The following is a 25,556-nucleotide window of genomic DNA, read 5'->3' on the forward strand; positions in this document are numbered from 1 at the left end:
ATAGCCCCTGTCTCCTGACCTGGCCTGAGAGTCACTGCAAAGAAGGCAGCTCTCTCTTTCTTCCTTCCCTGGTGGGAGCTGCAGCTTTGTTCTATTGCCACAGCACCCTCTGGTGGGCAAAAGGCATAACCACAGCAACATTTTAGCAGAAGCTTTTTTCTGCGCAAAAAAATAGAAATCTGCAGGGCTCATTAATTATGCACATGCGCAGTAGTGCAGAATTCCCTCAGGAGTAGAGGTAACTGTCCTGCTCTACATGGCACTGGTGAGGCTTCAGCAGGAGCATTAAGTCCAGTTTTGTCCACCACACTTTAGGAAAGATGTGGATAAATTGGAGAGAGTCCAGAAGAGAGCTACAAAAATGATAAAAGATTTAGAGAACCTGACCTCTGAGGAAAGTTAAAAGAACTGGGCATGTTTGGTCCTGAGAAAAGGAAACTAAGGGGCGGTGGACCAGATAATATTTTTCAAATATGTTAAGGGCTGTTATAGAGAGGACAGTGATTGATTGTTCTCTATATCCATTGAAGGCAGGACAAGCAGTAATCGGACTTAATCTGAAGCAAGGAAGATTTAGGTTAGACATTAGGTAAACTTTTAACTATAAGGGTAGTTAAACTCTGGAATAGGCTTCTAAGAGAGGTTTGGAGAATCCCTCTGACTGGAGGGATTTTTTTACAGAACAGGTCAGACAAACACCTGCCAGGGATGGTCTAGGTATACTTGGTCTTGCCTCAGTGCAGGGGGCTGGATTTGCTGACCTCCCATTGTCCCTTCCAGCCCTACATTCCTATCATTCTGTGTACTGCAGTGTGCAGCACCTTCTGTTGCCACTCAAGGACACCAAGTGAAGGGGGCTGGTCCAGTCCTTGAAGGTGCAGGGTATCCGAGTACTTGTGTGTGTGTGTGGGCGGGGCGGGGGGGGGGCTTCTGGCCCTGGAGCACAGACTGTTAGTAGCAGAGCAAGGAGGCACAGAGCAAGGAACACAGAATCCAAGTGTAGCATGGTGTGATGGGGTGCTGAAGCCCCTAACTGATATGAAAACCCCCCCAAACCTCCTCAGATGCCCTGGACTTACCCCATGCGCTATGCCATGTAATTCTGTTTTTCCTCTCCCATGCTTTCCTACATGTGTTTGATTTTTTTTAAAGCTTCATTTGAGAGCACCGTGTCTGGGAGCTATGATTTGAACAATGAAAGAGTGAGTGGTGGCTTAATTTGTATCGCTGGTTTAGTATGGAGACCACAAAATGCTTTCGAAATCTCAATTGAGTGGTCCCTCCCTTAACCACATCCCAGAACTGCCCTCCTAGACTATTTACCTCATTGGAGTGCTCAGGAGACTAAACACTTGTGTTGAAAGCCCAAGTGGCCAACCATATTCTGAAGCAAGATATATGGTACAATATCGACTTGTACTTGCACAGACTTTTGAAAATTCCAGCATAAATCACTGTTAAGTTATTGCTTTTCTTTCTCTGAGCATCAGATGGTATCAGGCCACTAAAGTATTCAAATTTTTAGAGCAATGTTTCTGCTTTGGATGTGCTTCCTTCTATTTTAATCTGCAGGTTGGCTACAGATTCCTGCTTAAGCTATGCTCAATTAGTATCAGTTGTTGCACATTGAATGCAATAAGTTTCAATGTCTCAGCTTTCTTAACAACCACTCACTTAAGAATGAATCTGTATCTCTACGTACCTGACAGGGAGATTTGGTATCATATGGCAAGGGCTATGGTATGTAAGTGACCAACAATTAGGAAGAAAACACTTTCATTGGTATAGTATACGCCCAATTATCTGAATAGCATGGGGGGACATGGATTTTATTTGGGCAATTGGGAGTTCTGATAATCAGGAGGGCAGGAGCCTTTCAGCAGCGGGGTGGCCTTTCCCGAAGCTGGGGGCTCATCCTCCTTGCACTCTGGGTTTGGGCCTCTGCTCTACCCTGCTCACTCACTCCCATGGCAGCAGGGCTGCAGAAGGCTCCCTGCATTGCCACAGGGCTGGTGACACCCGATCCATGCAGGTGCAAGGGTCAGGGAGAGCAGAGACCCAAAGCCAGGACTCTGCTTTGCCCCCCCTCCGAATGGCAGCCTTCCCTGCACCTTGCACCTCTGCTGTCATGGCCCCGCTCTCTTGCTCCCATGACAGTGGGGCTGCAGATGCTCCCTGCACTGCCGCAGGAGCCATTCAACAGCAGGGTGCCCTCCCCCATGGCCGGGGGCTCATCCTCCTTTTTGCAGTCCTGGCCCGAGGGTCTCTGCTCTATTATCCAAACTTCCCTGCTATCCAAACCTATTTGTTGTCCCCCCAGCAGGAGATAATGTGTATTATAGGGTTTTGGATAAATGGGAGTATACCATACTCTATGGCAGTGGCTCGCAAACAGGGGCCACTGCTTGTGTAGGGAAAGCCCCTGGCAGGCTGAGCCAGTTTGTTTACCTGCTGGGTCCGCAGGTTCAGCCGATCGCAGCTCCCACTGGCCGCAGTTCACCGCTCCAGGCCAATGGGGGCTGCAGGAAGCGGCGCGGGACAAGGGATTTGCTGGCCACAGCTTCCCACAGGCCCCATTGGTCTGGAGCAGCAAACTGCGGCCAGTGGGAGCCGCGATCGGCCGAACCTGCAGACCCAGCAGGTAAACAAACCAGCCTGATCCACCAGGGACTTTCCCTACACAAGCGGCGGCCTCAGTTTGAGAACCACTGCTTTATGGGCACTAAGTCTATATTATACGCTAAAAGGAATCCTAAGGATGTAACAAGTGGGACAGTAAGATAACACTATAGTACAATGAGGGTTCTGGTCCATGAGCAGGGCTCTTAGGCATTACAGTAATACAAATAATAATGGCCCAGTTAATACAGCTGAACTAATGAATCAGATTATCATCCTCATTTATGTTTGCTTTTTAATCTGAGAGATGTGGGTTGAGATTTTCCATTTTTAAAAAACTCTCTTTAGCAGAGAATGATTTTGCAACTTTAAGTGATTGAAGCAATTATTTAATAACTGAGGAACTTTCTAGTATGAATACTTATAAATGAAAAGACAGCAATGCTACACAGAATTTTAAGCAACAAACAGTATGGCCTTCAAGTTCTTTCTCTGAGGACTTGCTGGTGATAAACTGCATGTGTTAGGAAAACATCTAAGCAGGCTTTCACTCTGCCTGTGGCTTACTTCAGCTGAGCTGCCAGCCAAAGGCTTACTACAGGCATAGCAAAAGCCTGCCTAGATACTTTTATAATGCATTCAGTAAGTAATTTTGAGGACTTAGAAACATAACTGTCTATAGTGAAACTGTCGTTGGCTGCTCAGCAGCAAGCCATAGCCACAAGGCTGTTTATTTATATATGTATGCATATACATCTGCAGTTGTTTTTCATATAACTAATTTATATTCATTGTCTTCAAAAATCCTTTCAGATACAAACAAGGTATGTAAAGCACACCCAGGAAACACTGATTGCACAACACTCATCATAGTCTGGGCCGGCGTGCTCCGGTGGACCTCCGCAGGCACGTCTGCAGGAGGTCCACCGGAGCCGCGGGACCGGCGACCGCCAGAGTGACCCCCGCGGCGCAATTCCTAGAGCCGCCCCGATCATAGTTAATGTGGAACTTGTTATTCAGATACAGGCAAACCCGCAGTTAAGTTGTTACACATATGTTTTCATTAGTACAAATACACTTTTCTGGTTAGTTTACAATTAGCAGATCATCACCTGGATAATACACATATATAAACGTCTTTGATAAGTATCAAGTTAAAATTGGCATTAGATGTGAATTCTTCAGCTCTGTTTGAGTCCTCAAGCTCTATTAACAGTTTGTGTCTGGCTGATATCTCAAGAAATAATTAGAATCTTCAGGTCAGGATACTATGATAACTTTAGTCTTTTGTAGTAATGCAAGTGGTCTCCTCCTTCATGAAATGAAAGAAAGCGAGAGTTATAGACTGTACTTCTTTTCCAACAGGATTGATCTTGTGGCTGAAAGGGACTTTGGGCCCAGGCCGGAGGGTCCTAATCCTTCAGGGAGGCAGGTAGAGCAACTCTCAGCATTGGCTACTGCAACTCTTGAGGGAACTGAGTTGACCTGATGGCCAATAGGGACTTTGGGCCCAGGGCTGGAGGATCCTAATACTCTGGAGGAAGCATTAAGGTTGTGGGAAAGGGTTCTGGCTACCTCCCCATCTTGTGGGGGAATGGGTTGACCAGGTAGCCAAAAGGGACTTTGGGCCCAGGGCCAGAGGGCCCTTATCAATGCTGGCCAACCTTGTTTGCTCTTCAGTCATTTGATCCGCCCAACCAAGATATTGGTTATCTGGGTGCCAGGGAATGTGAGGCTGTAAAAGAGCATGCCTGCCCTGTAGCATCCCCTGCTGGCCAAATATGGCTCTGCAGCACCATTCCTCAATTTCCCTTCTTTCAGGGCCCCTTAAGAACTCCTGGTGCTCTACTATATTAAGCCCAAATAAATCTGAACTAAAATTTCCCTGACCTGTGGTCTCTCCCCTGGGGTTCAGGAGGATGCCCAGCCCTCCTTCCTTGGGCCTGTGTTTTTGGACTTTGAGCAGCTGGTCTATCAATTTTCCCATCCACTTTCTTCAAGAACCCTTTCAGCAGCAATCTCTGTCATTCTTTCCCAGAGCTGTGAGAGGTCCACAGATTATAAAAGTCCTCCCCCATTCTGAAGGAAGAGACAAAATATATACTGCCTTCTTCCCAGACCTTGTCCCAATTGGCTGCCCTGCCTACTCTATAAGGCTTCTGGTCCCAGGTCCTTAAAGAAACTGTATCCTGGGTTTTCCCCAAGCCTTAACTGTTCCCCTGGGACCATCTTCCTCTCTGCCAGCCCCTAGCTCTGCCTTCTCTAGATCTTCATCCACTCGAAAAATCTCAGGACTTAAAGGGACACACCACAGAACAGGTGTTGACTGACCTCTAGTGATTACTACTGTTGAGGGGACAGGCACCAGGGCTGGCTCCAGGCACCAACATTCCAAGCAGGTGCTTGGGGCGGTAATCTGCAAGGGGCGGCCGTCCACATGTTTTTGCCCCCAAGCAGCGTGCTGAATTGCTGCCGCAGACGGCGGGGGCAGTCCGTGTGCCGTTAGGGCGGCAGGCGCATTTCCGTGGTGGCGGCAATTCAGCGGCAGCTTCTATGTTCAGCTGTCCGCAGCAGCGCAGCTTCTGTCTTCTGGCTGAAGACAGAAACTGCCGTCAAATTGCCTGACAGGCACCCTGTTACAAAGGCATTTTTCTGTAAGATGTACTCGTTGTTGTGCAGTGTGTTTGACATAATTGGCAATTTTCTAGTTTTTTAATGGTTAGTGTTTGCTCTACCTCAGCAACCTATTCTGTTGCACAACCTAGGGGAAGATTTTGCAAAGAGACAAATGCAAATCAACAGGACTTGGGCATCTAACTGCCATTGAAAATTTTCCCCATCGTGAATTTGTATTGGATATTATTAAATAGTTATATATAGAATGGCCCATTTTAAGTAAAATTGGATGCACAAACCTTTGATTACACTGTTGTGTTTTTAGTTTCAAGAACAGCCTTTTTATGGCCTACTTATATTCTTGGGAGCTAATGTTTCCCAGTGTTACAAAAAGGATGCCACTTCTGAGAAACATGATGAACTTCTGTGTCACTGGGAGCCAAAAGAAAACAGTGAAGGGACAGAAAACCTTGTACCACTGTACTGATTTTGAAATGCTGTGGAGCCCTCTGTATGATGCTGAACTTAATATAGCAATTCAAGTTGAAGCTAAATGCTGCTCAGCTTTCCAAGATTCTGTCAGTCTTTGAATTCTCATTCTCAGATCTCTAAGCTCCCACTTTCCCAAGTGAGTGTGCTAATCAAAATTGAGAGCATTTTTGGTGTTCCCCTATGCAGCCTTCCAGAAGGATCTGAACAGTGGTGAGCTGGAGCTGGTTCGCACCTGTTCTCAAGAACCGGTTGTTAAATTTAGAAGCCGGTGTAGAACCGGTTGTTAAAAGGGCCGGCGGGTGGGCAAACTCCAGTCCGCGGGCCACATCCGGCCCACAGGGCCATCCTGTCCAGCCCGCCTGAGCTCCCCTGGCCCCTCCCCTGCTTCCCCTCCCCCCGTCACAGAGCCTCAGCATGCTGAGCCGCCGGCGCCAGCGCTCTGGCCAGCTCTGCAGCTCCTGCTGCTTTGAGCGGCATGGTAAGGGGGTGGGGCTGCGAGCTCCAGTGGGCCGCGGGGCATCCATACACGGTGCCCTGAGCAGCATGGTAAGGGGGCTGGGCCGAGGCTGGGAGGAGGGGTTGGATAAGGGGGCAGGGAGCGGTTGGAGGGGGAGGAGGTTCTGGGGGGGGCGCGGTCAGGGGAAGGGGAACGGGGGGGTTGGGTAGGTGTGGGAGTTCTGGGGGTCTGTCGGGGTGGTGGTGGATGGGGTTAGGGCAGTCAGGGGACAGGGAGCGGGGCGAGTTAGGTAGGGGGTGGGTCCTGGGGGTCAGTTAGGGTGGAGGGTCTTGGAAGGGGGTGGTCAGGGGACAAGGAGTGGGGTGGGTTGATGGGGGACAAGGAGAGTGGGGGTTGATGGGTTGTGGGTTCTGAGGGGGGCAGTCGGAAGCAGGACGTGGGTTGGGGTCAGATGGGTGGGTGGTGGTGGGGAGACAGGCATGTGGGGCTTGTACTCACCGTGCGGTTCCCTACTGGATCTTCGGCGGCACTTCGGCGGCGGGTCCTTCACTCGCTCTGGATGTTAGCTGTGGCTCTTCAAGACTGCCATATCCTTCAGTATTCAGGATGCCTACAGCCAAACATGACAGATACTAGTCATGTTACTTAATGCACTTCGGAAACGTGCTCAGACACTCTGATAAAGAGGGCTGTATAAGACCTTTGAACAGAATAGAATAGAATAGAATCAAAGCCTTCTTGACCTTTTGCCTCCTCCTCATGTCTCATTCTCAATCAGTACATTCCCCAGGCAGCCTGAACCTCTTGGGCTTATATGGAACCAGGGCTCCAAGTTAAAGCTTCCTTCTTGAGTGGCCCTCAATGCTGCAGGGAGGGACCTTATGCATTTTGCTGCACATGCAGAGATTAATCAAGCCCAGGATATGAAGATCAAGTTGAAATTTCAAGAGATTTGAGGGTGGCATAATACTGTAGATCTGTGCAAGTTGTATTTTGGCCAGGAAACCAGTCCCAAAAAATGTTGTGGGATAATTAAGAATTTTGCATCTCATCTAAAAAATCACATCTCCGGTGTTACAGCACCCTAGTACTTTATTGGTGCACTGATTCAGTCCTGACTCAGAGGAAGGAATATAATCTACTATACCACCGACATGATATCTGCTGCTCTGCTAGATTGAAACTATATCACAAGAGATAAATGATGGGAGTTGCTTCTCTCAAGTAATTAAAAAACGAATTGGACAAAGAATAGGAATATATTTCGTAAGAAACAATCCTGCATAGGTTTTCCCCCAAAGGGTGAACTAGATGACCCATATGTATTTTTAATCTCTAATTTCTATATTCTTTCATACAAATAATGTTAATAGCTGTACGTTGGGAGTACGGACCATTGTTGCAGGTGGGAGTCTTAGAGACTGAGAGGGCAGATGGAGGACTGGTAGGGAGAAGGTGGCAAAATGGGTGCAGGATTATGAGGCTAGAGAGAGGACTGATCCCCAAAAGAATCTTACTGCTCTGCAAAATAAAATGTTGGAGAAGCATAATTCAAAGGGACCAAATCTTTAAGTGGACAGCAGTACCTACTACAGTAGAACCTCAGAGTTATGAACACCTTGGGAATGGAGGTTATGTATAACTCTGAAATGTTCATAACTCTGAACAAAACGTTATACTTGTTCTTTAAAAAATTTATAACTGAACATTGACTTAATATAACTTTGAAACTTTACTATGCAGAAGAAAAACGCTTCTAACCATCTTAATTTAAATGAAATAAGGACAGAAAAAGTTACCTTACCTTGTCCAATCTTTTTTTAAAACTTTCTATTTATTTTTTAGTAGTTAACATTTAACACAGTATTGCACCGTATTTGCACTTTTTTGGGGTCTCTGCTGCAGCCTGATTTAGTATTTCTGGTTGCAAATGAGGTTTGTGCTTGATTAGTCAGTTCGTAATTCTGGTGTTTGTAACTCTGAGGTTCTACTAATAGTATTCCAAAGCTTAAATGCACTCATTGTGTAATGAGTTGTCTGGCGGGCAAGGCACCTGTAGTGGAGAGACTGTGGTGCATTTTCTTTGGAATCAGCTATGCCTTGTGCAACAGATACAGTCGTTATTTTGTTAACCATGAAATATGGGCATCATTTTAACACAATTTTCCTTACTCTCTGCCTCTGGGGAAACTACAGCCCAGTATCAAACAAGTTGTCTTCTAATGTGTACCATTCTCATTGTTAATGTTTCCACTGTTTAATTTGAAAACTTTCTAAAGAAAACTTTGGAGGAGAGGCACACGATGTACCCAAGTGAAAGCTCTACTTTCCTCTCACTTTCCTCATGCCCTTCCTTTCATCTTTCCTCTCTCTTTCTCTCATATGTTTAACATTCTTTGTCTAAATCTATTGGACCAAATTCCCATCCTGGTTTCACATAGTGCAACTCCACTGAGTAAATGAAGTTGCTCCTGATTTATCAATGTGAGAACAGAATCTGGCCCCATGTCATTAAAGCAACCAGAGTCTTCATGATGCGTTTCTATGGTTCCAGAGACAGCATCTCATGAAGAAAATGAAAATATTGATAAGCGATTAATAGCTAATTCAGACTAATATGAATAACCCAAATAACAAAAAAGCCAGTAGAAAAATAAATTTACAAGATCTGTGGGGACAAATTACTTCTCAATGTCTTTCAGGAGTGCTGAGAGCATTAGACCTACTTTTAGTAAGATTTACTAGATGAAGATGAAGTATAGATTAAGTTTCCATTAGAACTTCTATTTAGCCTCTTATATAACATTTACTTTTTTGTATGCAATTATGATTATGTTGTTCATTGACATGCAAGGCATGGAATTTTCAATTGTTTCCAATATCTAATTTTAATTTTAAAAATTGGATGTTTTCAATCTGCTGGTGATAAAATAATGTTTTCAGTGTAAATTGAATTGTTGGTCTTTTAGCATGGAATCAGAGACAGACGAGAGCCAGAAAAAGCTTCCCAAATTTTTGGGTGTTTATCCAAATTAAAACAGTGCAACATTTGTGGCTCCACCTATCACTAATTATTAAAGGCCAGCTTTCTTTGGAAAAGAGATTTGTAGGGATTCTGTACTGCTCAGGAGATTGATAGAATATGGAGTCTTTCATGCTTAAGTCACTGGTTCAGATTTAGCTCCAGTTGGTAGTGATCAGAAATCATTTCCCTCTGGTTTTCTGGCCCATTTAAAATGATGGGGGCTGGATCAAAACGGTGGTCCATCTAGTCCAACAGTGGCTACCAGTGGCCATCACCAAATGCTTCAGAGGAAGGAGCCAGTTCCCAATGAACAGATGTCTATATCGCAAAAGCCACTACCATAATTGACACTTTGTGGCATCTTTACCCCATTGGCTCTCAGGATTATAGATTGAATGGACCTGATTTTCAAAAAGTGTAAGAAAATGATTGAAGGATTCCCTAAAGCAGGAGTGGGCAAACTTTTTGGACCAAGGGCCACATCTGGGTGGGGAAATTGTATGCAGGGCCAGGGCAGGGGGTTGGGATGTGGGAGGGAGTGTGGGATGTGGGATGGGGTGCAGCATGCAGGAAGGGGCTCAGGGCAAGGGATTGGGGCAGAGGAGGGGTGCAGGGTGTATGAGGGGGCTCAAGGAAGGGGTTTGGGGTGCAGGAGGGGTGCGGAGTGCAAGAGGGGGCTCAGGGCAGGGGTGCAGAAGGGGTGCAGACTGTGGGAGGGGCTCAGGGCAGGCGGTTGGGGTGCATTGGAGTTGGGGTGCAGCAGGGAGCTCAGGGCAGGGAGTTGGGGTGCAGGAGGGGTGCAGAGTGTATGAGGGGGCTCAGAGCAGGGGGTTGGGGTGTGAGGTACAGGCAGGGGGCTTAGGGCAGGGAGTTGTGGGGAGGGGTGAAGGAGGGGTTCGGACTCCGACACGGTGCTGCTTATGTAAAGTGGCTCCGGGGTGGCAGCAGCGTGCACCAGGCCAGGGCAGGCTCCCTGCATGCCTGCCCTGTCCCTGGTCCACGTCGCTCCAGGAAGCGCTGTGGCCCCTGGGGGAGAGGGGGGCCGAGGGCGCCGCGTGTGCTGCCCTTGCCGCGCCTCCAGGTACCTCCCCCAAAGCTCCCATTGGCCACGGTTCCCCGGTCCCTGTCAATGGGAGCTGCGGGGGGTGATGCCTGGAGGCAAGGGCAATGCACGGAGCCCTCTGCCCCCCTACCTGGGGGCCACAGGGACATGGTGCCGGCTGCTTCTGAGAGTGGTGCAGGGCCCACAGCACCACGGGGGCAATCCTGTGGGCTGGATCCAAAGCCCTGAGGGGCTGGATCTGGCCCGCGGGCCGTAGTTTCCATAAGGCATCCATCTATATCCACCATACACAGTATAAAAAGGAAACAATTATCAGCTGCATGTTTACATTTTGGACAGTTTTTCATTCCTACAGTTGACACCCATGAAAAACCTCACTGTTTGTCTTCAGCAATTCTGCTGTATTATTCAACCATTTCTTTCCCATCAGAAAAAAAAATCAGTTATTCCTCTAAATCCCATGAGCAATTCAGCCCCATATAACCAATTCAGTCTTCATCCTTATCAAATCAATTTAGACACCCATCATAAAATCAATTCAACACTGCCAATATCAGCCTCCCAGTTTTCAGATTAATTCAACCCTTCCATCATCACTGAATGAAGGGCTAGAGAGAATGAGGGAAGGAATAGAACAAGAAGGAGTGGGGCTGGGAGTGGGAGAGATCACCTTTGTCAGTTTTAACTTTGAACTCTGGCAGTAATTTATTACACACATACAAAAGGGGCAGAAGGAACATTGGTCTCGCACAACCACACATGTCATTGGAACAAGTGTTCCTGTGTATGGTGGTAGTGACACAACCTCTCCCATGCTAGCAGAGAACTAGGTCTCACTGCTACAACCACATAGTGGTTCTTCTGAGGTCATGTCAGCCTCCCCCCTTGTCCCACCAACACACACACCAAGCCCTCTGATGGGGGAAGAGACAAGGGGAAATCTAGGTGTGGGGGAGGGAGAGAGAGAGGGAGGGAGGGAAAGGTGATGATGATCGTGAAGACATTAGGGAAGCAGGCTTGCCATGCATTCTGGTGAAGGTGACACAGAGAGAGTAAGCATCCTGACGATACTCAGTCACACTGAATGATCCTCGCCTCAAGAAGATGTCAGATACTGGAAGCCAAAGACTCCTATTGTATGGGAGGAGGGAGGTTGTCTATCACAGTTCGGGTGAGAACTTCCACAAGTTTGCATAAGTATCCATGTGTTAGGATTCTTCTTCAGACTACAAACCCTGGGGGAAGGGGGTTCCTTTCACTGGTTTTATATGTAATTTTGCATTGTTTTTGATGTTTTGTCACAACAAGTAATCACTGTGCAGTGAATGTAGGGTTTAGAGGGTGTGGTCTGGCAGGAGAAAGATCTTTGATGATAGCCTGAAAGCTGAATTGGTTTTTAGGCCTTGATAAATAAGATATGAATACAAGAATAATCTAAAATTCAACAGAATGTGCACACAGGCCTCCAGCAGTTCAGGGCTTAGCAGCCCCAGTACCTCACTCTTATTTCTGGAATTATCCCTGAGGGAAATATCCACTAGCACTGTCACAGTGATGCAGACAGATGCAAAGACAAACTTTTCACTTACCCAAAGAATCAGTGCAGAGCCTTTCCCCTTATAGTCTTTCCAGACAAGTACAAAAAGTATATAGTAGGTCCCCTATTTCTGATTTCTTTTAAAGGTGACTGAAATCCAGGAGAAAATGTCATCATGTACTGTATGCACAAATGTGTCAGAGCAGTCATTGTTACAAATGTAACAATATGGAACAAATATGAGTTTAGGAACCATCTGAGCTGCAATTTTCTCACTTCCAATAATAGGCAAATGTCAATTTCAATTGAAGTGGAAAAACAAACTTATAGACGCTGTCTTTTCTAATGGAGCAATTTCACAGGTAATACATTCTGATAATCATTTTAAGATTTGAACATCTTTGTCCTCTAACTTCCTTCTTCCCTGGCTCCCTGTTCCTACAGCCTCCCTGCAAAAAATCCTGCCAAGTGCCTTGTGAAGACTCTGCTGATCAGTGGACTGCTGTGCTGCTAGGTGATGGCTTCCCATGCCAATCTTATATAGGAGCAGTCATGTCAGATCAGGCCATTGTTTCATCTTACCTGATTTCTTGGCTTTAGCAATGGCAAGCCCCACTCACAATTAATGACTCAGCCCTAGTAATTAACCAAACTGGAATTTTCCCAGAATACTAAAGTTAATATTCATCTGGCAGAAAGTGCCATGAGCCAATCGGATCAGTTGGACCTACTGTTCTGTGCTAAGCTCCGTCCCCATTGGTAGAGGGGTTGGGTCTGGGAGGGCCAATGCCTGAGGTGCCAGTTCTGGTTCTTGTGGGTATAGTGCTATCAACAAACTCTCCAGGGCTTTAGGAAGTTCATGTGATAGATCTGCGTCTCTTTCCATCTCCGCAACTGCTGGATTTTGTAGTTCATGGGTCATAGAATATCAGGGTTGGAAGAGACCTCAGGAGGTCATCTAGTCCAACCCCCTGCTCAAAGCAGGACCACACCAACTAAATCATCCCAGCCAGGGCTTTGTCAAGCTAGGCCATAAAAACCTCTAAGGATGGAGATTCCATTACCTCCCTAGGTAACCCATTCCAGTGCTTCACCACCCTCCTAATGAAATAGTATTTCCTAATATCCACCCTAGACCTCCCCCACTGCAACTTGAGAGCATTGCTTCTTGTTCTGTCATCTGCCACCACTGAGAACAGCCTAGCTCCATCCTCTTTGGAACCCCCCCCCATTCAGGTAGTTGAAGGCTGCTATCAAATCCCCCCTCATACGTCTCTTCTGCAGACTAAACCCCAGTTCTCTCATCCTCTCCTCATAAGTCATTCATTTGCTTCAGTATGTTGAGATCTGTATTTTTTCACCTCTCTCAAAACCCATAATCTCTTAAATTTACCCTTTGGACCTGTCTCTCTCTTTAATAATTCCAGTATGAACTCCACAAGTGACATGGGCTGTCAGCTTAGCTCTCATTCTGGCCTGTTGAACAAACAACACTATCTAGTTCATTCCACAGTGTGAAGATTCTGTAAGCACAGAGACAAGAAAATATTAGGCAAGAACATATTTGCCCAATTCATGTGGAATTCACTCAATATAGAGACAAATGGCAAATACTGATGGCAAATAAGGGTAATACCTACGTTCCTTTTAATGTCTAAGTTCCTTGAATATACATGAGCCACAGCTTCTCCCATACCAAGATCTTTAAAAGATATTTAATAGAATTGACTAGCAATATCTAATTTTGTGGTTCTGAAAAAAACAAACTGGTTCTAGGCTATGCTCATCTGTTTTTATTGTTTAAAAACACTTCCTTTTTCACTGTGTACTTCACCTCTCTTTAATGATCTCCTATCTCACTCACTTATATGATACAGGAATCTCCAGGTCCATAAACTGTTAGTACAGGCTCTTGGATAACCTAGAAATAGCCATGAGTAAATGCTGCACAAATAAGATATTCAGCACTTTAAATTTAGCCTCTGCAGATCCTATGAATGAGATGAGAGCTTCATCTGCTGAATAGTGATGCGAGGGGTAAGGTGGGATTGTTGGTCTAGGCAAAATGGAATATCTTACCATTCCAAATTGGATAGGACACTTCTCAGTTTCCCTCTCTGCTCTTGATCCCTTTGTTAGCCCTGACCAGCTGGGCCTCTCCAGGGAAACCCTTTCTCCCCCTGAGGTTCTCTCATTTTGCCACAAGAGACAGATGCCCCACCATAGCTGTGGCTGCCAGAGGTTACCACTCTTGTTCCTTTTCCTGCCACTTCCTTTCTCTCCCAGCTAGGTTTCTTACTGCTGGGAAGAGGCAGTCGTTCATCTCTTTTTGCTATTCTGAATAGTGAAGATGTCTCTGTGTCTGTTACATTTTCCACTTACAGTAATGGCTGGAATAAATCCAGCACTTCATCCTATTGTAAATTATTTCACTGTAAAATATATTCCCTTGTGTTCTATTCAGGAAAGAGCCACTTTTAGCATTAGAATGACACAGCCAGTAGAGTTTCAATGCACTACTAGAGGGAGCAGTTACACTAAATTATAGAACGTTGCTTTAAAAGAAACAAATGTGACAACTAATTATTTTTAACCATTCTGTCAGGTGGTTAATGGCTTCAAAAAGGCCCAGGTTCACTATATCTACAGTGCCTCTTGACAAATAACTAAACCAGCTTAAGCCCCTACTCAGAAACCTGGGGAAACTAAATGGTCCCCCTGCCCTCCCTTCCCCTGGGTGCCATTAGGTGGCAGAACTGCCCCCAATCACAAAGCATTATGAGACACAGTACAAACAAGAAAAAGGAACACAGAGATAAACCTGGAAAAGCACAGCACAAAATATGTATGCAAATAAAGAGTAAAATACCTCCCTTCCAATAACTTTGGCAGTAGTCATTCTAAGTCCCTTCCCAGCCACTGTGGAGAATGTCCCACATCTTATAGTCCTGCGACTGCTCCCATCCACCAAACCCCACTCACAGTTTGGATCAGCAAGTAGCAGTTACCCAAGGGTCTTGCTGTGGATCTATCTCCAGTGCCAAAGGAGGGAGTTACACGCCTTGTCCCACCTGGGGTTGGGGGGAGGGGAATGGAGAGAGAGATGTTTCTTTACATCCTGAACCATGAGGATTGATAGCCCTTGAAATTTATCCACTTTATTTTAAGTGAGGATGATATTCTTATTATTCTCATAAAATTTAGTCATTTTTGAGTCCCATGAAGTTCTTTCTTCAATAATTCACGGTAGTGAGTTCCATATGTTGTTTATGTGTGTTATGAACAAGTATTCTCGTGTAGCGTTTTCTAACAGAATCCTTTGCATTGCTTCCAGTAGGGGGTCTAAAGAGGGAATAAAGAAGCTGATGCAGGGGTCTGTTGGGAAGACCTCGTTGCAAGTAGCTAAGCAACTCCATTTCAATAATTGACCAGAGAGTGAATGTCAGAAAGGTTTTTGACGTCCTGAACCCATACTAGACAACTACACCTACAGGTTGAGATCTGCTGAAGCTTAGTACAAGAGAAAATATCATGCAGTAGGTTGCTCTGCCCTCAGGCAAGGTTGGCTTGGCTACTGCTCTCTTACACAGGATTAATAGAATAAATACAACTTTAAGGACCAGGAAGCCCAGGGCTGGCCAACCCCGTTTAATCAGCCCTACCCTGCCACAGTTGTGCTGGATGTAGGACTTAAAAAGAGAGAGAGCCCAGCAGTTTGGTGCTGTGTGTGGAGGCAAGCAGTCAGCGAGCTGAGCCACGGGCATGGAGCAACTCCTGTGGTAGGCCCCTGGAATGCAGTCTTGGAGCTAGTGTTGCACAAGGAACCAGGAGCTGAAGAGCAGCCCAAGAGGGATGAGAGGCTCAAGTTTGGAGCGGGGCAGAAGATGCTTCAGTAGTGTTTGATTGTGTTGTAGTTTTGAGCTCTACTGAGGGACCCAGAGAGAAGCCATATGACCTGCTGCTTTGGAAAGAAGAATGTGACTTTTATTAATTTCTAAGGCCTTTTCTGCTAGCCCAGGATGGAACTGGGCAAAGGGACTTTGAAGAGGCCAGCTGGGGACCTGACCAGTTACAGCTGGACTTGGATATCTTGAAAGGGGATTGAACTTTTAAGTGACTTGGCTGGAGGGCTAGGCCACAGAAGACTCAGCCGGAGGTGATCAACAGGAGAAGGCAACCATAGGAGAGACCAAGCAATCCCACATTCAGCCACAAGGAGGCGCCAGCTGCTGAGAGGCCTCTGTGTTCATGAGGATCACTCTGGGGTGGGATCCTATAACAGGGCCATATATATATATACTCTGTGTACCTTCACAAAAGTCCTATACAAAAGGTAAAGGAACAAATTAGAATAATTTCTTGCATTCAGAGGGTACTTTACATCATGGCCAGCCCTACCCAGGTGCACCAGGGAGAGAAAGAGAGGGAAAAGCCTTCCCATTGGAACCCTGCACAAGAGCAAGGTCCAGAGCTAGTGTCTAGAATGGTGGTAACTTCCTGAAAGTCAGAGTGTTGGGGAAGAGTTGGAGGCATGGCCCCACTACTTTTCCATTTTATCCAGGGGAGCTGGACTCCCACATTATGATACAGTTTTCCATATATGATCACTGTGACGTTGCACTCTATATGATTTTATGAAAGTATGCTAATGAGTCTGAATATAATGTAACTAAAATATGCTTCATGCAAAAGGTCTCTTGTAAGATATTGTTACAAAGCTTATAATCTACTGAGTGTGGTCATCCTATTTGTATAAATGTATCACTCTTGTATCTGAAACTAGAAATATGAAATATAATGCTGAGGGCCTATTGTAATTATACAAAGTGTGCGCCATTAATGGTGGTTTGGAATCTTGGTGGCTCCCTTTAACCAGAACAATTGACTATAGATGGCTCTGTTTTACTTGTAAATCTACCTGTATATGTGTGTGCCGGCAAGTGGTAATGAAGTCTTACAGTGACATGTGATCATGTCACCTGCACTGGAATCCATCTTTAACCTGGTGCTTTTCCATTGAAAAGGAGGGGTGGGAACCCAGACAGAGACACAGGATTCCCGCCTTATGCAAAAGATATATAAGTGGGTGGAACAGAACAAAGGGGGCAGCCATCATGAGAAATCCCCTAGCTACCACCTGAGCTGGAACAAGAGCTGTACCAGGGGAAAGGATTGTGCCCAGACTAGGAAGGCATCCAGTCTGTGAAAGAGACTTATTGAAACATCTCTGAGGGTGAGATTTTATCTGTATTCAATTTTAATACTGTATTAGGCTTAGATTTGCGTGTTTTATTTTATTTTACTTGGTAATTCACTTTGTTCTGTCTGTTACTACTTGGAACCACTTAAATCCTACTTTCTGTATTTAATAAAATCACCTTTTTACTTATTTATTAACCCAGAGTATGTATTAATACCGGAGGAGAGGGGGCAAACAGCTGTGCATATCTCTCTATCAGTGTTATAGAGGGCGAACAATTTATGAGTTTACCCTGTATAAGCTTTATACAGGGTAAAACAGATTTATTTGGGGTTTGGACCTGATTGGGAGTTGGGCATCTGAGTGTTAAAGACAGGAACACTTCTGCTAGCTGCTTTTAGTTAAGTCTGCAGCTTTGTGGCACATGGTTCAGACCCTGGGTCAGTGTTGGAGCAGACTGACGTGTCTGGCTCAACAAGACAGGGTGCTGGAGTCCCAAGCTGGCAGGGAAAGTAGGGGCAGAGATAGTCTTGGCACATCAGTTGGCAGTTCCCAAGGGGGTTTCTGTGATCAACCTGCCACAATCACATACTAATGTTTCCCCACAGGAAGCCTCTCTTATACAGTACACAGGTTTGACGGGGGGACAGTGAATGAAGCAGCTGTTTTAATATTTATTTTTATCCTCACTGTTCCATTCCGTGAATGGACCTCTGTTTTCATACGCTACATACCATCTGTTCCCTGAGGGACTAAACCTGCAGCCCTTACTCTCCTGTGGAGTCTCCCTGAAGTCAGTGGGACTATTCACATGAGTAAGAGCTGCAAGATCTTCACTTATCCCATAACACATCAGATCTTACTCTTCTAGAAAGGATACATTGGTAGGAGAGGAGGCAGGGTGGCCCCCAAGGTAAAAAATTTCAAGTAGGGCATTTAGATAGAACGTTTTTGATTGTGAAGATGGGGAGGGGGAGATGATGGGCTGGACTGTAGGAATCCTGCATGACTCCACACAAATGTTCTGTTCATTTACCAAGTCATTAAACTGGAGCTGATTTTATTATCATAATTTCTTCCGCTGGCATGGGAGAAAGTTTTATGGCCATCAATAAAGCCTTGTCTCTACTTAGAATCCAGTTTGATTTTTATAATAGCATCTTCTGCTAAGATTTATGTTCTTGTTTTGCTTAATATTCACATTTTAATGTAGTCATAAAAACAAGTTAGATTTGCTTATTTCAGGGAATCTTATTCGTTAATTATTGGACACCAAATGGCAAACCATTTTATTTGGCTTCTATTATATGACTATAATTATTTATTTTCTTGGCTCACTTCACAATGGGGAGAACAAACATAACCCAAAATGCTGTGGAAATCATTGAACAACAAAGGGACCTCCCTTGCATTGTCTGGAAGATATATGTATTGTGATAGACTCAGGCCAGTTGGGTACAGCAGAATAGCTGAAGGCAGATATACTGGCCACTGGATTAACAGTTTTCTGTTCCCTGACTGACCAGAGCAGGGGCTGCTCCAGGCTAATGAGAACACCTGACTCTAATTAACCTGTAAAGAGTCAGGTGAGGCCATTCAGTTAATGTGACCACCTGACTCTAATTAAGGCCCTGCTGTTACTATAAAGAGGGCTCACTCCAGTCAGGCAGAGGAGCCAGAGGAGAGGAAGTGTGGCTGAAGGGCTGGTTACTGAAGACACCCTAAAACATCATTAAAGGAGCCCTAAGGTAAGGGTGAAGAAGGGAGAAGCAGGAGAGCTGTGGGGAAGTGGCCCAGGGAAATGTAGCAACTCTGGCAGTGAAAGGTTGGCTGCCAACAACTGCTACCATTAGGGTCCCTGGGCTGGAACCCGGAGTAGAGGGTGGGCCCGGGTTCCCCCCAACCCACCACTACAGGAACAGCTCCTGGAAGGGGAAGTCAGGTCCCTGTCAGGACAGGAGGCTGAACAGAGACTGTGGGAATTCTCTCTCCAACCTCCTTGCAGCCTATGATGAAAAGGGCTCAGTAGACTGTCACCCTGGCCCTAGAGAGAGAAGGGCTACGTGGAGGGTCACAGTGAGCCACTGAGGCTAAGCATAAACCGCCTAGAAGCGCAGGACCCACAGGAGCAAGGTCAGAGCTCTGCCACAGTATATATATTTTAGTGATTGGTGGGGAAAATTCTTTTGGATAAAATAAGGACACTCCCTCAAATCCAAGCATGAAATGAACCCTGAAGCCCTGGATCTCTTTTTACAGTTAACTTTTGTCATTATGTTCTCTTGTTGTTTGCCACTGTTCTGCATTTCTTGTTCCATTTGGAACTAGAATAATGAATGACAAATAATGGGTGATAAGATGTTTTTATGACATTACCAACCCAAAGAGTGGTAGTAAATACTGTGACTCTCTATGGAGAAAGCTTGATTATCTGAGTTTCCTTCCAGACGCACTTTGAAGAGCCTAAATGTTTGAAAAGTTGGAGTAAAGTTATAACAAACTCTTGGATGACACCAAAGCTCTAAACCTAGTATTTTTGCAGTATGAAACTTCTTCTGTGGTCTCAGTGGGTCCTGCTTCAAAGCAGGTGGCAGTATTAGTAAATATTCCAGTGAGTGACTTCCTGACAATTACCTCTTCTGGCTGCTGGAAAGAAATCTTTGACTTGTAGTTTAAACAAAGATGGATATAAAACAGTCCTTAATCCTTTCTTCTCTCCCTTCAGCATTGAGTCATTCTCAGAAAAGAGCCTTTTCATATTATACAAGAACTCTGGGCCCTCAGTATTCTCCTGCCTCAGGCTGCCTCATCCATTCATAGAACATTAGGGCGGAGCTATAATTTTGGGGGGCTGGGGAAATGCAAGTGTTTGTGTAATGCCCTTACATAGTCTAGAAAGGAGATTAGAGAGGTGAGGCCTGAACACCAGATTGGTAGGGAAAAGATAGGGTGAGGGTATTATAACAAATAAATGGTGGCTAGAAAGACTAGCTGGAGATAAAGGTGCAGAAAAAAATCTTTTCTCCAGTGGCAGAAACTGCATTGTGGATAGATGGGAGCTGCCACATCTTCCCTCCCCCAACTACACCCCAGGATTCAAAGACCCCTTTTGTGAAAGTGTATTCTGAACATAGTTCAGTAGTGAAACAGGTATAACTATTTCTGCAGGGCATTAATTTTCTCCACTTTTCATGTACATTCCCCTGTCTACAAGCTCTAGGAAAGTGCACTGTGGTATTCGTCTGGGGACGGATAGGCTTGTGGATAAATCAAGGCCTGGGAGCCAGTAGATCTGGGTTAGTTTGTCTCAGTTACCCCTCTTATGTGATCATGAGCAAGTAATTTAACCTCCCTATGCATCAGCTCTCCCATTTTTAAAATGAGGATAATAATAATGCCGTCCCACCTGTTATGGAGGTGGTGAGAATTACTTCAGTAATGTTTCCAAAGTGCTTTGAGGTCCTTGAATGGAAGGCTCCTTTAAAATGTAAGTGCAAGGTCTTATTTCCTGACAATCTCACACATAGGAATTGCCACAGTAGCACCGACCAATTGCCTATTTAATCTGTTCTCATATCTCTGACAGAGGCCAATGTCAAATGCTTCAGAGGAAGAAATTGCATAATGCACCTAACTGAAATAATATCCCATGAGAGAAATGACTTTTGGACCCTGGCTTGCAATCAGCAAATGCCTCGATGAATGAGGATTGACAGCTCTTAGTTTTTTATAAATAGCACAACACCACACAGACTCTCTCCTCCCCACTATGTGGATTTATTGCAGTTCTCTCTCACTCCTTTTCCAGAGAAAATATACTGCTCACATCTTACACTCACCTCAAGGTCTTCAGAAAAAACAGAAGGATGTAGGAGAAGGAAATGTCAGGGCATGAAATATCAGTCCATGAAACACACAGTCCAGGCTGCAGCTTTTCAATATTTGTTAAAATGGAATCAAACTGTTGCTGAATGTTTTCCTAAAGTCTTCCCCATAGCAGTGATATGACCAGCAGTATCTCACACATGTCATTGAACCTGTACTAATGAGAGAGGAAGTGCTGACCAAAACATGAAGGCTACTATGATAGGTGTACCTACCCCACACTGGGCCAACACGGCCTGGCCATGCCCCCTGACCTCTGCTGTGCATGCTTCAGGTGGAAGGGACAGATAAAAGGAAGCAGCCCAGCTCAGTTTGAGCTGGCTGAGGAAGAGGAAGGACATGTGCGGCAGGCTCCTACAGAGACACCTGCAACTCCCCAAGAGGTGGGAAGCATGGAACAAGACTGAGGACAATCAGGCAATTCAGAGACTGACTGGGACACTGAGATGCTGCCAGTTGAGGAGGTGCCTGAGATGAGCCTTGTGGTAGGAAGTGACCCGGGAATGTAATAAAAGCTGATGCTTAAACCCTTAACTGGGAATTTCTGGGATTGTTTTTTGGCCAAAAAATGTAGATTTGGTTTGACCGAAACAATTAGTTAGTTCAGGTTAATTTTGGCTAATTGTTTTGGTTGGAGAGAAAAAAAAATTGAAAATGTCAAAACAGTTTCTTTCAGCATTTCTGAAACAAAATCTTTTGACTTTTTTGTTTTGGAATTTCCCTCAATTGTATTTATATTTTAAAAAAATGTTTAAAATCTTTAATCAAAGTTTAATTTTGGATCAACATCAATGTTTTGGTCGACATGAAACAACACTTTGACATTTCAGTTCGCCAAAATTTTTGAAATGTTTCTGGCTGACCCAAACCAAAAGTAATTTGTTTCCATTTTTTGGACCTGCACACAAACTGAATATTGAGTTATTTTGACATCTCTAGTGGAAGGTGGTATACTAGTAATCCCTGAAGTCAATAGATGATGATTTCTGACATGTTCCTAGGGGAGGTGCCTTTGGAATTTTGCACCAAGTCATGTACTGGAGCCAGGAAACAAAAGTTCTATTTTATGATACCATTCCTTCATGTTAGGCATTTCTTACATGGTGTTGGAGGTAAACCAAATCTTTCACAAAAATGGAACAAGAGGTGCATCCTAAATCCCTTCAATTTTAAAATGAAGCCATGCAAAGAACTGGAAGAGGGAGTTACAAAAATTCCTAATATTCCTGGAGGCAGGTGGTAGAGAAGCTGGAGAGAGTGAAATCCACCACACTGGTATATGTGACAGGCCCAGAGTGACTGCAAATCTACAATATGTTCCAGTGGGAGCATGACAGGTATTGTAAACTACCAGACAAAAGGCAAAATTTTCAAAAGTGCCCAAGTCCATTTTTCAAACATGACTTGCGACTCTAACTTTCACTGATTTCCACCCCCATGAGACATGGGCTTCCAAACGTCAAGTCACATTTGAAAAACAGGACTTAGGCTCCTAAATCACTTAGGCACGTTTGAAAGCTGTACCTAAAGTTATTTTAAAAATTCAAGAATACTGTGATGCACACAAGAATGCCACTTGGAAACAGCACATTTTCTTTACAGGAAATCAGCTGCCAGGTGAGATGATTGACCCCTCATTTTACATATCTAGGACTTAACTATTCAAATTCACATGTAATAAAGCTAACAGATGGAGTAATTAGAGACAATTATTTGCAGTGTAACTGATAATTAGGTCAAAGAAGATTATTGCTAGAGAAGACCTTGACATTGCAAAGGACAGTGAATATTTGCAAGGATACTGAAAACTGTTATCCAGATGAAAGCACTAACAAGCAGGGGGAAGACCTGCCATGTACATCACATCTAAACTGCATACCTAGGCATAATGGGCTTGATGCAAAGCCCACTGAGGTCAGTGGGAGTTTTTCTATTGATGTCTGTAGGCTCTGATCAGGGCCAAAGACAGACTACAATAGGAAACAAATGACACAAACCAGACTTATTTGCAGTAAATATGTAAGCACATTGTGCATATGCAACATAATGCAGAGGTGTCCAGCACAAGTGGTCTCTCACTTTCAATAAAACAACTATTTTAAGAGTGTTTTTCAGCATAAATTGCAAAGAAATACAAATGCAAAAATGCATTCAGGAACATACAGCTGCAGGTCAAATGCTCTGCTGATGATAATACAGAAATGGGTTTGTCACAGGCACAGGCTAGCTGCACCTTTGACTCCTCTTTTGGTCTCTTAGACCCCCCCCTCGCCCCCACGGGAAATATAAAAGCTACATTTATGGATTTGTATATTTGTTTTGTGCTTTGAAGTTTGCTTTCTGAAGTGCTGCATGGAAGCAATACAGCCGGCAACATTTGCCACGCTTGTATTATTTGGGTCAAACCATAACTCCTGAAACATACCCAAAACTGCATACCCACAGACGGATTATATTTTTAAATTTAGACTCCCCTGAGCTTTCTCTAGTCACTCAGACCCTGGCCCAGCCCTAGACCACAGGTTATCCATCCAAATCTATCATGTCCAAAATGATGAATACCTAGATCAGCAGAGTGTGTTCTGGCACTGCGGTAAGGAATTAATTCAGAGAGAGGGTGCTGCTTGTTTTGTCACTTTCTGTAGCATCCTCAGCTTTTCTCCAAGAACTGACCCCTGCCTGATCTTATTCAGCTTGTGGTATGATCTAGCCACGCTTACACCCCAAGGCTGCTTGACTGCAGACATAAATGTCCGACCTGAATCTTGTTGCTCTTATAGTGAACAATGTTCCTATTACCATTTAAATTTAACAAGAGTGGTTCACTGCTTCGTGGGTTCATCATCACTGCCTGAAAACTTAACACTATCTCAGCCAAGGAATATTTTATTCATTGTACTGACCCAAATTTCTTTTTGCTACAAAATGGTTATTTAAATATTCCAAGAGTAAGTGCTTTCAAGAATCAAACCTTGACAATGCATCAATTGTGACAATATCAGGAAAATGACCAAATCTATGCAGGGGTTTTAGACTTTTTTTTTAAAGACACTTCAATGTACTGATAGGAAATCATTGTCCTGAGCATATAGCTTTCTAGTATCTCTTTCACTGGCAAGATTCCATTGGTTTCTTCTTAAGAAAAGAAAAATAATTCTCTCCAGCACTAAAAAGGATCAATTCCAGCAAAGAATGACACTTTGACAAGGAGAAATAAGATGAGTTAGGAATCGGGAATGTGATACTGGCTAAAAATCCTTACTTGAACAATCATTAAGTGAAATAAATATCTCAGCCCCTTCAGAGTGGGGAGTCTTTTCATTAGTATGAAGAGTGTGAGTGTGAGAGAGAGTTTGCTATTGAAATATGCAGTTAACAATTATAATTTTTTAAGTTTTGGTTTAGCAGGGCTGTTTGCTTTATCTTTATTTCTAATGTATTGTTTACAGTTCCTCAAACTGAAGTCATGTTACTTTATTCTGTTAAATACAAAAAAGAACCTACATTGATACAGTATTAATTTTGCACAGTGAAATGACCCCCCTCCTCCAGACACACAGGGAAATACAAAAACTAAGGTTTCAACAGCAACATTAATGTAGCCACATTTCTACTCCTCAATATTTTATTGCAGGGGTGGACAAACCATGGCTTGTGAGCCACATGTGGCTCTTTTACAGTTAAAGTGTGGCTCATGGAGCTCCCTAGGCCCCCCACATTCTCCACTTACCAGACTGGGGGTGCGGGGAGAGCTTGGGACCTCTGCCTTGCAGCCGAGTGATGGGGTAGGGGCTTCTGCCCAGCGGGGAGGGAGGTCTTGGGTCTTCAGCACCGCAGGACACACCTGTTGGGGCTTGAGGTTTCAGCTGGAGCAGGGCTGAAGCCCCAAACCCCAGCAGGTGAGCCCCATCTCTCAAACTTCTGAAGACTGTTGTATGTGGCTTGGAGTGTCAGTAAGTTTTGCCACCCTTGTTTTATTGTATACATGTTATGGCATGAATCATATATTAACTAGGGCTGAGTGGAAAAAGTCCATTGCAAGAACTTAAACTCTTATAATGTTTGTGGAATGTCCTTGAATAAACTGAGTTACCTGCACTTTTTCAGCAATATTTTTTTATTATTATTCACGATCAGTTTGCCATGACTATTCAAAATTTGAGCAGCATTAGCTAGTTGTGATTGGTCACATATATCCCATGGTATTTGTTATGCTAGAAGGTCTTAATGACTGCTATCAAGAAGGTCTTTGAGCTATAATCTTGTCTACACTACAGAATTTTGTCAATACAAGTTACTCCGATAATCAAACATCAGTATAATTACATCGCTTCTGCATGTTCACACAATGCAGGGCCGGCTCCATGCACCAGTGGGGCAAGCGCGTGCCTGGGGGGGCGGCACATGCTAAGGGGCAGCATTCTGTCCATTCTTGGGGAGGCAGAGTCCGGGCAGCTTTTTCTTTTTCTTTTTCTTTTTTTTTTTTTTGCGCTTTGGCAGTTCGGGTGGTGGCAGTCCGAGTGTTTTTTGGTTTTTTTTGCTTGTGGGGGGCAAAAATGGTAGAGCCGGCCCTGACACAATGCTCCTTCTCTTGGCAGAATGCATCTACAGTTGATGCTAGAGCATCAACTGTGAGAGCCGTGTACTGTGGGTAGCTATCCC

The 25,556-nt window shown here is 44.5% G+C and overlaps 1 long non-coding RNA gene across 1 annotated transcript; it reads right to left on the reverse strand.

The window, feature by feature from the left end:
* Window positions 1-3,647: 3,647 nt before the first annotated feature.
* Window positions 3,648-24,721, reverse strand: LOC120402961. Its single transcript, XR_005597388.1, has 3 exons — window positions 24,625-24,721; window positions 6,683-6,794; window positions 3,648-3,931 (listed from the first exon to the last, which is right to left on the reverse strand). It is a non-coding gene; the product is annotated as an uncharacterized LOC120402961 (long non-coding RNA).
* Between the last annotated feature and the right edge of the window lie 835 nt (window positions 24,722-25,556).

This window comes from Mauremys reevesii, linkage group 4 (assembly GCF_016161935.1).
Source record: "Mauremys reevesii isolate NIE-2019 linkage group 4, ASM1616193v1, whole genome shotgun sequence".
In the NCBI taxonomy this organism is placed as follows: Eukaryota; Metazoa; Chordata; order Testudines; family Geoemydidae; genus Mauremys; species Mauremys reevesii.